The following is a 9,355-nucleotide window of genomic DNA, read 5'->3' on the forward strand; positions in this document are numbered from 1 at the left end:
CCCAAAAATGTAAAGAGTAAAAGGGAGCAAATGAAACTCACGCATATAAATATTGTAAAACAGTTAATAAAGCATTTGCATGTATTCTCAGCCCAAAAACGTAAAGAGTAAAAGGGAGCAAATGAAACTCACCATACTGTATTTTGTAGTAAAAATACATATGACGACAATGAACAAGTGTAGGGTTGGCCTCGGATTCACGAACCTATATCAATTGTATTTCTATTAAAACATATAATAGAAATCTCATAATTTTATTTATTTATATATATTATTTATTTATATTTCGTAGTTATATAAGATTTATACTAGATTCTATTTAAAAACATATACTTAATTTTATACCTTAAATTATATGTTATATATATTTATTTTGTATATGTATATAAAGTGATTAATATAGTTATATTAATATCTATATATATTTAGTATTATATTATAAATACTTCATTTGTATATAAGTTTTTATATAAGAAATGTTAATATGTTTTATATATATTTATATGGAATATTAATATAATTATAGTATATGTAATAACTATGTTTTATTATACAAAATATTTATTTGTTTAAAAAAATGATAGTCTTGTTATTAATAGTTTACTAATAATAATAATAATAATAATAATAATAATAATAATAATAATAATAATAATAATAATAATAATAATAATAATTATTATTATAATAATAATAATTATTATTATTATAATAATAATAATAATAATAATAATAATAATAATAATAATAATAATAATAATAATAATAATAATAATAATAATAATAATAATAATAATAATAATAATAATAATAATAATAATAGTATTAATGATAGTGATAATAATAATAATAATAATAATGAGAATAATAATACTAACCTTTACAAAAGTGATGCTAATACTAATATTAATGATAATAAAACTAGTTTGTGTTATTTTTGTAGTAATGATAATAATGATATTCCTAATCATAATAATACCTATATCAATATCACTAATACTAATAGTAATAACACTAATAATGTTACTTGGAAATAAAATGATAATAATCTTAGTATTATTCATAATTGTAATTATATTTATAACAATAACTAACATCTATTTTAGCATTACTAATAATAACAATTCTAATACTTGTAATAATAATAACTTGTATTATGATAGTAATAATAATGATTATCTTAATAATAATAACAACAACTAATGATAATAACAATAATAATAATAACAATAACAATAAACATAATAATAATAATAACAATAACAATAAACATAGTGATAAATATAATAAATAAAGACTACCTTTAAAGTTTTTCACAAAAAGATTTGCACCAGACCGGGATTGAACTCATGACCCCTCGATAACACACAAACACTCTAAACCATCGGGCTGTTGCCCATTTTCTGTAATTAAACCCCACTAAATTACTTATATCGCGTACTAGACTGTTTCAATTTTTCTCTTCTTCTTCTTTCAACTGCACGATGCCCAGTTCATGCTCAACATTCAGATTAATGAATTCCATGTTTCATAATAGACTTGTAACAACTAAATAAATTGGAAAGACGGTGATTAAAAAAAATGAACGCAAAACAGATTCCAACAGCCTTCTGCAGTTCGTTGTTTTTCAAAAAAAATAATTCCTTGCTTTTTGATTTTTAAACCGTTATAGCTTTCGATTCCTTCACAAACTATTTTATAAATTATACATATAAACTGTATCAATCATCAATTTGACTTGAGATATCCAAACGGTTATGAATTTTGCGATGAACGTTCTGTTGACTTTTTAACTTCAAAAGTTTGACTCGAAAATTCAAGCTCAATACGACGAATTGAAAACTGAGATTTTAAAGAAAGATTTAGTGAATGATTCCTATCAAGACTGCATTTAAAGATTTTGATAATTGGTTCGTTTTGAAGATTTGGTTAAAAAGGATTTGAGAGCAGAGGAAAACGTGCTGTATAAACTTTTATATGTTTTTTTTCTCTCTTAATTACAGCAACGAATTTAAAGGGGTGCAAATGAATGATTTATGCAGTGATATTATATAAATCTAAAACATAAATCCAAAAGTTGTTTTGTAAAGTTTGAGTGGGTTGACAGATTATGAAGCCAGAGGAAAACGAACAAAAAAAAATCAGCAAAGATTAAAGGCAGATATTATGCCTAATATTGGAGATAGAAACAAAAAGGATATACAGTTTGATTACAACCCTTCACTGAATCGCGTAATTTTTATGGGTTATAAATTATATAATAAAAATTAATAAATATATTAATAATAATAATAGTTATACTAATAATAATAAAAAATAATAATAAATATGATAATAATCATATTATTTATGTTCATAATAATAGAATATATTATTTTCTAATAATCACTATAATAATAATAATTTATAATGATAATAATAACTCTTAATTTATATATATATATATATATATATATATATATATATATATATATATATATATATATATATATATATATATATATATATATATTTTAAAAGCAGCTTAATTATTTGGTATATTATTTTACATAATTAACTCTAATGATTAATTTATAATTCCAATTTCAATTTGTTACATCTAATTACATTCATATACATATATATATTTATTTACAACAATGGTTCGTGAATCGTCGGACATAGTTAAAGGGTACTTGAATATACGAACATGTTTCCAAAATTTTCGAGACTCAATATTATAGACTTTGCTTATCGTGTCGGAATCATATAAAGATTAAGGTTTAAATTTGGTCGGAAATTCCCGGGTCATCACAGTACCTACCCGTTAAAGAAATTTCGTCCCGAAATTTGAGTGAGGTCGTCGTGGCTAACAATAAATATGTTTTCCTGACGAATATGAGCTGATAAATAGAGTTTTATCTTTATTGAATAATTTGGATAAAACGATTCGATTACTCGAAGCGTACGAGTGAAGCTATCACAAAAGAGTGAAATGAATAAATGAAGTTTCGTTTTAACTTCTGACGTTTCCTTGGTTGAATTCCAGAATTCAAGGGATTTAGAGAAAATCTTCGAAATCTAAAAGATTTGATTCTTCGGCGAGTAAGGAAATTAAGATATCTATAATTAAATACGGTGATCTGCCTCGATTACTCTGTCTGATATTTCCATTATAAATTAAGCTCTTCCGTTCCATTATTCTCACCATTCCCATACTCTCTTCCTTAGTTCATACATCCAAAAGATTGTGGAAATGCTTAATCCAGTTCTAATCCTTGTCCTTATCCTTACTATCGTACCAATCATTCTCCTTTTCCAACTTCTACCCGAGGAATCTGCTTACTTCTACTTTGCTCTTGGGGTTATAGTGCTTTTAATTCTCCCGTGTCTTTATGTTGCGATAAACATTGATATACACGGTTTATAATTTATGCGTTGTTAGCGGGCTTTATATCTCTCCTTATATTTCAATGTCTCCCTTTCTGTTTCCTATAATCATTGTCATCCACAGTTAATACTCCCTCCTATTTACTGTGATTTATACTCCAATTTCTATTTCAGAGCTTTGTCCCTTCGTTTCTTCTTCTGGCGATTTGACATCTCTTGTAATGGTCCAGAATTCGCAGATATAAGTTTCAGAATAAACATTATTAATGTTCTAAATAAGAAGGAACGTAATAGCACGATTTGATTGGTCAAATTACCAGATTCACTGAGAATAGAACTATCAAGAATATACTTTCTTGATATGTTCAGAAGTTAAGCAGAATGACAGAGTTATGTAACATGGCACATGATGACGTTATGATCTGTGAATCATCACGTCCCATTATAAACTCAGTATGACTTACTGTAATATAATCACGTTGATCAAGTGTCAATATATTATACTAACTCATGCATCAATTCCCAACATTACTTCAATAACATTCATATTTTAAGCTCGAAAGTTTACAGAATATAGAAACTAACAGTTTCTATATGATGTAATACTGATAGCACGAAGAGATTAATGATTTCAGATAAGAATAGTTACAAAAATATCTCCAGAAATATAGAGGATATTTATAATGACAGATACGATAATATCTCGAAATATCTAAGATCAGAGGATGATAGAAACTATTGTCTGCAAGGGTTTAGAGTAAGGAGCAAGACATTCACTAAAGACTTTAGCAGACATTGAATCATTTGGATTCTTTGAAGTCAAACTCATTCTTTATGATTTGTCCACGACTTTCTTCATAGTTTCGCATAATCTGCTTTTCGGTACTAAATTTTCTATTGAATGTTTCCACTATAATGATACACAGGAAGCACGAAGAGGTATATAATTTTGGACGAGAATATTTATGAAAATATCCTCAGAAATATCGAAGATATTGATGATGATATTTTGGAATTTCTAAGTTCGATGGTTGATGGAGAAAGATTTTCCGCAAGATTTTAACATGACTTCGGAGCAAGATATTCTCTAAAGATTTCAACGGATCCAGAATTACCTGAATCCTTTGAATATAGGGTTTGGTCCTTGTATTTGTCCTTGGTCTCCTTCATGGGTAGCTCAATCTGTTTTTCAATACCCAATTTTCTATCGAGCGTTCCTAACATTCCTTTCTTTATCATCAAACTTTTGGCCGTTTAGACCATGTATCATTTTTCTGTTTCTTCTGCATTTAATGCTATGATATCTGAATCATCGGTTATTAATCCGAGGTGGTTTCAGGAGAATTGTGTTTTTAGATGATTAAACGCTGATGGTAATATGGTGGAATATGAGAGGTTACCTGGTAACAATAAAAGACCACGCGTATATATCAATGTTATAATAAGGTTGTTTCGTACGAAAAGTTGAAGTTGTCTTGCTGGAGCTGTGACAAAATTGGCTATTTTGGAGAAGAACTGCAAAGTTATTTTGGGTAATAATAACACTAAAGAAATTAGCACAGTTATGTGTTAAACGTTTACTCAGTTTCCGAGAGTTTTTCAAGTGTATAACTATATGCATCAATCTTTTCTTCCGTAGATGAAGTGCGGTTGGTTCATCCTATCGATTGAGGTGTTTTCAAGAATCATGAAAGGTTTGAATGCAGATTGTAATCGTCAAGATACAAATGAGGTTTAAGGTGAAATCAAGTGGCAAACTTGAAGAAATATTTAGTTTCATATGTTATAATCAATATTTTAATTCATTTTAATTGTCCAATGTTATTAGTCCTCAGTCGATAGTCCACAGTTGACAGCCCAATAATTCATACATAGTTTAATATATAATATTCGAATTAATTAATACATATCGTGACCCGTGTACATGTCTCAGACTCGATCACAACTCAAACTATATATACTATTGTAGAATCAACCTCAACCCTATATAGAGAACTCGATCATTACTGCATATAGAGTGTCTATGGTTATTCCAAATAATATATATAGATGCGTCGATATGATACGTCAAAACCTTGTATACGTGTCCCGATATTTAAAGTGCGTAAAATAAATAACAGAAATTAAATGACGATAAATAAAATTGCGAGAATGTAAATTGCGATAATTAAATTGCGATAAATAAAATGTAATCAGTTAGCTAGGAACAATTACCTAGGAATAGTTAGCGTGAATTCTTAACACAATTTCTCATAGTTAATTAGTCTGTTTCTAACAAATTTTATTTTATCATATGTTTTCTTCATTATGCCACTTGTTGGATTCTGATAGGTCAAAATCCAATTATGACTTTGAATGAAAATAGTTACTCTGTGGTTAACGGATTCGTATAGCTGTAGGTGTAAGTAGGATAGTAAATGACCGTTGAATCAGATTTGAAGATTATACAGTGTAACTTATTAATGTGAAGTCTAAATATTTCTAGAGTATTACCTACCCGTTAAAATATTTTCACCATTAACAGTTTGTACGAAAGAATTTTTAATTACAACCTTTATGAAAATATACTTACATATATATTTTCTTCAGATGTAATCATGGATTTAATGAGTCAATATGATATTAAACTCATATGGTTTACCGTTAGAACTAGAATACATAATCTCTAAAATATTAAAGATTACATAATTGCCATGTAGAACGAAAATAAATGATGTGTAACGATACGTAGAACGAAGATAATCGATGTAAAACGATATGTAGAACGAAGATCATGCTTGGGGTATAGATTGCGATGTTGAGGCATGTGATGTTGAAACTTGAGTTGTTGGTGGTACTGGTGTTGATATTGGTAATACTGTTGGTGCCGGTGATGTTGCTGAAGCTGGTACGTTTTGCACCATATTTTCCAAGACTACAACTCGTGCGCGAAGTTCGTTAACTTCTTTTATTACACCGGGATGATTGTCGGTTCGGACGAGCGGAAGAATGAGGTTTAGAATCTGAGATAGTATATGATCGTGATGAGATACTTTGAAAATGAGAGAGAAAATGGTGTCTCGAATAGGTTCGCCGGTAAATGTTTCAGGTTCATTGTCAAGAGGTGAATTCGGTTGGTGGAAGGGATCGCCTTCTTCTCGTCTCCATTGATTAAGTCGACTACTAACCCATCAGATGAATTGGTTGATTCATTCTGGTGATGCTGCCTTTGGAGCTTAGGTGAACATTCATGTCGGAATAGCTGTCAGAATAACTATCGGAATAGCTATCGAAATCTGAGGGACTCAAACTAGTTGAGGGATTCATCTCGTACGATCAGATATAGGATTTTCGATAAAAAATAGATTATAGGATGTAAATTAGTATCCTGCAATACATAATTTGCATATGCATATAAAATACTAAAATTTCATAAATTACGGAGGATTCTACGGAATATGTTAGGCAAAGTTTATAGTAACACATATGTTAAGATATGAATTAGCAGATATGCTAAGATATGAATTTATCTATACACTATTCATGCAATCAATGCAGTAAGATGTGTCTAGACTAGGAATGATAAGCAGGTAATTTCCTAAGGATGATAAGTAAGTAATTTTCGACACGAAATGATAAGCAAAACTTTTGACATGCAGACACGGTCGAAGTCCAGACTCACTAAAGCATCCTAACGACTTATCAGTTAGACACACTAATGCAGACCTGGTTCGCTAAGACCACCGCTCTAATACCAACTGTAAAGACCCGTCCTAATCCATCCGGACGAAGTCCATATCGATTATAAACGATTCACAACAGTTGATTACATAGCGAGGTATTTGACCTCTATATGATACATTTTACAAACATTGCATTCTATTTTAAATGACAAACTTTCTTTACAACGAAAATTGACGGCATGCATACCATTTCAGAATATATCCAACTATAATTGACTTAATAATAATCTTGATGAACTCAATGACTCGAATGCAACGTCTTTTGAAATATGTCATGGATGACTCCAAGTAATATCTCTAAAATGAGTAAATGTACAGCGGAAGATTTCTTTCGTACCTGAGAATAAACATGCTTTAAAGTGTCAACCAAAAGGTTGGTGAGTTCATTAGTTTATCATAAATAATCAATTCATAATTTTAATAGACCACAAGATTTCATATTTCCCTTTCTCATAAACATACGTCCCATACATAGAGACAAAAATATCATTCATATGGATTGAACACCTGGTAACCGACATTCACAATATGCATATAAGAATATCCCCATCATTCCGGGATCCTCCTTCGGACATGATATAAATTTCGAAGTACTAAAGCATCCGGTACTTTGGATGGGGCTTGTTGGGCCCGATAGATCTATCTTTAGGATTCGCGTCAATTAGGGTGTCTGTTCCCTAATTCTTAGATTACCAGACTAAAAAGGGGCATATTCGGTTTAATAATCCAACCATAGAATGTAGTTTCGATCACTTGTGTCTATTTCGTAAAGCATTTATAAAAACATCGCATGTATTCTCAGTCCCAAAAATATATATTGCAAAAGCATTTAAAAGAGAGCAAATAAAACTCACGCATATAAATATTGTAAAACAGTTAATAAAGCATTTGCATGTATTCTCAACCCAAAAACGTAAAGAGTAAAAGGGAGCAAATGAAACTCACACATATAAATATTGTAAAACAGTTAATAAAGCATTTGCATGTATTCTCAGCCCAAAAACGTAAAGAGTAAAAGGGAGTAAATGAAACTCACCATACTGTATTTGGTAGTAAAAATACATATGACGACAATGAACAAGTGTAGGGCTGGCCTCGGATTTACGAACCTATATCAATTGTATTTCTATTAAAACATATAATTGAAATCTCATAATTTTATTTATTTATATATATTATTTATTTATATTTCGTAGTTATATAAGATTTATACTAGATTCTATTTAAAAACATATACTTAATTTTATACCTTAAATTATATGTTATATATATTTATTTTGTATATGTATATAAAGTGATTAATATAGTTATATTAATATTTATATATATTTAGTATTATATTATAAATACTTCATTTTAATATAAGTTTTTATATAAGAAATGTTAATATGTTTTATATATATTTATATGGAATATTAATATAATTATAGTATATGTAATAACTATGTTTTATTGTACAAAATATTTATTTGTTTAAAAAAAATGATAGTCTTGTTATTAATGGTTTACTAATAATAATAATAATAATAATAATAATAATAATAATAATAATAATAATAATAGTATTAATGATAGTGATAATAATAATAATAATGAGAATAATAATACTAACCTTTACAAAAGTGATGCTAATACTAATATTAATGATAATAAAACTAGTTTGTGTTATTTTTGTAGTAATGATAATAATGATATTCCTAATCATAATAATACCTATATCAATATCACTAATACTAATAGTAATAACACTAATAATGTTACTTGGAAATAAAATGATAATAATCTTAGTATTATTCATAATTGTAATTATATTTATAACAATAACTAACATCTATTTTAGCATTACTAATAATAACAATTCTAATACTTGTAATAATAATAATAACTTGTATTATGATAGTAATAATAATGATTATCTTAATAATAATAACAACAACAACTAATGATAATAACAATAATAATAATAGCAATAAACATAATAATAATAACAATAACAATAACAATAAACATAGTGATAAATATAATAAATAAAGACTACCTTTAAAGTTTTTCACAAAAAGATTTGCACCAGACCGGGATTGAACTCATGACCCCTCGATAACACACAAACACTCTAAACCATCGGGCTGTTGCCCATTTTCTGTAATTAAACCCTACTAAATTACTTATATCGCGTACTAGACTGTTTCCCTTTTTCTCTTCTTCTTCTTTCAACTGCACGATGCCCAGTTCATGCTCAACATTCAGATTAATGAATTCCATGT

The sequence above is a fragment of the Rutidosis leptorrhynchoides genome, chromosome 9 (genome assembly GCF_046630445.1).
Source record: "Rutidosis leptorrhynchoides isolate AG116_Rl617_1_P2 chromosome 9, CSIRO_AGI_Rlap_v1, whole genome shotgun sequence".
In the NCBI taxonomy this organism is placed as follows: Eukaryota; Viridiplantae; Streptophyta; class Magnoliopsida; order Asterales; family Asteraceae; genus Rutidosis; species Rutidosis leptorrhynchoides.